At 42.3% G+C, this 4,024-nt stretch overlaps 1 non-coding gene across 1 annotated transcript; it reads right to left on the bottom strand.

The window, feature by feature from the left end:
- Positions 1 to 421: 421 nt before the first annotated feature.
- On the bottom strand, positions 422 to 615 carry LOC119969794. Its single transcript, XR_005461469.1, has one exon. It is a non-coding gene; the product is annotated as a U2 spliceosomal RNA (small nuclear RNA).
- Positions 616 to 4,024: the final 3,409 nt, after the last annotated feature.

Below are 4,024 nucleotides of genomic sequence, written 5' to 3'. Positions count from 1 at the left end.
GTTGAAATGCCCATCACTACAATGGAGCTAGAAAGGATGGGCGTGCTTCATGTAATTTAACTGCCTGCGTCCTTACCCTGCATTGATAAAGCTACCAGAAATGTGAATCACTTTCCTAAATGGATGACTCCTTATCCTGAGACTGTGACCCCAAGCTTTAGAGACTCCACCCATTGGAAACATTTTCTCAGCATCTACCCTGTCAAGCCCGTAAGTATTTTTAGATGTTTGAATTAGATCACAATTCATTCTTCCAGAAAATATAAGCCTAGTCTCCTCAATCTCTCCCCTTAGGAAAATCCTCTCATCCCAGTCCAGTGAACCTCTCATTAGGACAAGTATGTTTTCCTGAGGTAAGGAGGCCAAAATTGTTCACAGTGCTCTAGATGTGGCCTCACCAATCACCAATATTTTTTGTAATTACTTTTTCTGAGTTACAAAGCCAGGGCTCAGAGTGTGGACAGGGGTGAATCCCTAATCCAGCTCCTTGCCTGCTCCAAGAACCAATTCAAATTGAATCCAATTCATGGTCCCCACAAGAGAGACATACCAGATCTGAGCCAAAAGGCAGAGCAGATACTACACTTGATCTTAGCCAAAAGGCCGAGAAGCGATACCAATCACCAATATAAGTGCCATTAGACTTCTTTACTCATATACGTCAACCCCCATTAAACAAAGGCTAACTTGCCATCATTTTATTAATTGGATTGGATTGGATGTGTTTATTGTCACGTGTACCGAGGTACAGTGAAAGGTATTTTTCTGCGAGCAGCTCAACAGATCATTAAGTACATGAAATGAAAAGGAAATAAAAGAAAATACATACTAAGGCAACAGAAAGTACCCAATGTAACTACATAAGCACCGTCATCGGATGAAGCATACAGGGGTGTGTTAATGAGGTCAGTCCATAAGAGGGTCGTTTAGGAGTCTGGTAACAGCGGGGAAGAAGCTGGTTTTGAGTCTGTTCATGCATGTTCTCAGACTTCTGTATCTCCTGCCCGATGGAAGAAGTTGGAAGAGTGAGTAAACCGGGTGTATTGCTTGCTGTACCTGCATACTAACAATTTTGTGCTTCATGGAAAGGATACCCCATGTCCCCTTGAATGCAAACATTTCCCAGTCTTTCAATTTTCTATAAATATTCTATTTTATTTACTTTTCCTACCGAAGTAGATAACTTCACACTTTGTCACCTCGTATTCCTTTTGTCATGTCCTAGCCCGCTCGCCCAACTCGGCGATATCCTCCTGCAGCCTATTTGCAATCTTCTTGCTGCTTATTTTCCCACCTAACGTGGTATCGTCAGCAAATGCCCCCTCACCCCAGCACTGCAATATTCTTCTTAATCAATCATAGAATCAAGTGGGAGTACGAGTTGGTAGAGGATATGGAGGATGGGCTGTGGTGTGAGGTGCTCTGGAGGGTGAATGCCTCAACCTCACGAGGGCAAGGATGAGCCGACTCTTTGAGAGGATGGAGGATGTGTGTGAGCGCTGTGGGAGGAGCCCCGCAAACCTTGTTCACATGTTTTGGTCCTGTCCAAAACTGGAGGGCTATTGGAGGGAGGTCTTTAAGGTAATCTCGGGAGTGGTGCATGTGAGATTCGAACCAGGGCCCCTAGAAGCCATATTCGGGGTGTCGGACCAGCCTGGGCTGCAGGCGGGTGCGAGGGCAGATGTCTTAGCCCTCGCCTCGCTGATTGCCCGAAGGCGGATCCTGTTGGGGTGGAGGTCAGCTTCTCTGCCCTGTGCCTCGGCTTAGCGGTGGGACCTGCTGGAATTTTTGACTCTCGAGAAGGTGATGTTTGAGTTGAGGGGGAGGATGGAAGGCCTCTACAATTCATGGGCAATGTTTATCCTGCACTTTAAAGAATTGGATGCCATCGAACATTAGGGGTGGGGGAGGAGGGGAGCTGTGGGGGGTAGGGCAGCGGTTGAGTGTACTGTTCATTGTTTACCATATATGGGATGACTGTGGATTCTCTTTTGGTCTTTCTTGTTTTGTATTTGGGATGTAGGGGGAGGTTTGGGTTTGTCTGTTGAAGGGGAAGCTGGTTGAGGGATTGCTATTGTATTTGTCATTGTTGGTTATTTTTTGTTGGGTGTATATTTGATGAAAAAGTGGAAAATGAGAATAAAAATGTTTTTTTAAAAAATCAATCATAGAATCTTTACAGTGCAGAAGGAGGCCATTCAGCCCATCGAGTCTGCACTGACCCACCGAGTCTGCACTTCCGCTTCCACCCTGCCCTAACCCTGTAATCCCATAACCTAACCTGCACATCCCTGAAAACTAAGGGTAATTTAACACGGCCAATCCACCTAACCTGCACATCTTTGGACTGTGGGACGAAACCGGAGCACCCGGAGGAAATCCACGCAGACACAGGACGAACGTGCAAATTTCACACAGACAGTGACTCAAGGTCGGAATTGAACCTGAGTCCCTGGCGCTGTGAGGAAGCAGTGCTAATCACTGTGCCACCATGTCGCCCAGTACTGCCACCCTTCCTCTTTTCTATCTTTCCCTGTCTCTCTCGAATAACTTATATCCAGGAATATTTAGTACTCCGTTCCACACATTTTTGAGCCAGGTCTTTATAATCGTCACAACATCATATTCCCATTTGGCTATTTGAATCTGCAACTCACCAATCATATTTATCATATTTCGTGTATATACACACTTGCACTGTAAATTTGTTGTGCTTCTTTTCATTCTGACTCCATAAAATACCTTAGTATTTTTAACTCAGCGCACCCTGTCTCTCCCAATTCTTTGTGCAACTTGATTTCACATTCTAATGGTCTTGTTCCTATCCCTTTGCCTGATTAGTTTAAGCCCTCTTGCACAATATAGTTACAGCCGAAGGTTATGCTATACCTATTTAAACACAAGCTCGGCTCCAGCTGGAGTGTTGAATTCAATTTTGGGCACCACACTTGGGAAGGTTGTGAAGGCTTTGGCACGGTTACAAAGAGATTTACTGGAATAATTCCAGCAAGGAATGACAGCTATGTGCTTAGACTGGAAAAGATGAGATTGTTCAACACTGAGCAGAGAAGGCTAAGGGGAGAAAAGTGTTTGATAATGAGTAGATAAAGGGAAACTGTTTCCAATGACTGTCGGGTTGATCATGTGAGATTTCAGGTGATTGGCAAAAAAACTGATAACTTGAGGAAAATCATTTTGATGCAATGAGTGGTTAGGATTTGAATGTACTACTTGATAAGATGATGGATTTAATGGTACCTTCAAAAGGAAATTAGATAACTACTTTTAGACAAAAAAAATGTATGGATATGGGGAAAAGACTGGGCCAAATAGCTTTGTTCTGTACTGTACTAGTTTATGATTCTAAAACATGCATGCTAAATGTGATGAAATAAGTTTCGCACAGAAGATAGATAATGAATGCTACTTCTAATATACCTTAATTGTATGCACACAAAAGTTATATTCTATCATGTTCCTTAATTCTGTGATTGGCTTTTTTCTATTTGAATGACAATACGAAAATGCTGCAATTAATTCACATAGGACGAAACAAGTGAGCAGTAATAAAGTACAAAATGTACTTCAAACTCAAAAAGAATATTCTGCTGAGAGTTGTCATGTTCTGTAGACTGGCCGGTGTTAATGATGTACTACAGAACATCTAGTTCTTGACTAGTTAAAATAATTTATTATGAAACAACTGTGTGGTAAAGATAACTGGAATAAATATATGACAAACTACGAACACTAACTAACTATTCTAGAGCTACTGAATAATACGTCTATCCACCAACACGACTTACTCCCAAAACCCCAGGCACAGAGTCATGTGCAGGCTTAACTGCCATCTACTGGTCGGAGGTCATGCATATTATTATATCATCACAAGAGTTAATGGTACAAAACAATTACCACTTAAAAGCTAATCTTGCATCTAACATCTAACATCATGTAAACTTTTGAAAAAGACATGCCACGAGGTTCTAAAACTTCAAAACTAACGTTTAACAGGATTTTGCTA

This window comes from Scyliorhinus canicula, chromosome 7, assembly GCF_902713615.1.
Source record: "Scyliorhinus canicula chromosome 7, sScyCan1.1, whole genome shotgun sequence".
Lineage (NCBI taxonomy): Eukaryota > Metazoa > Chordata > Chondrichthyes > Carcharhiniformes > Scyliorhinidae > Scyliorhinus > Scyliorhinus canicula.
Note: the sequence above shows the minus strand (reverse complement) of the source record. Positions and strands in the feature narration are given on the sequence as shown.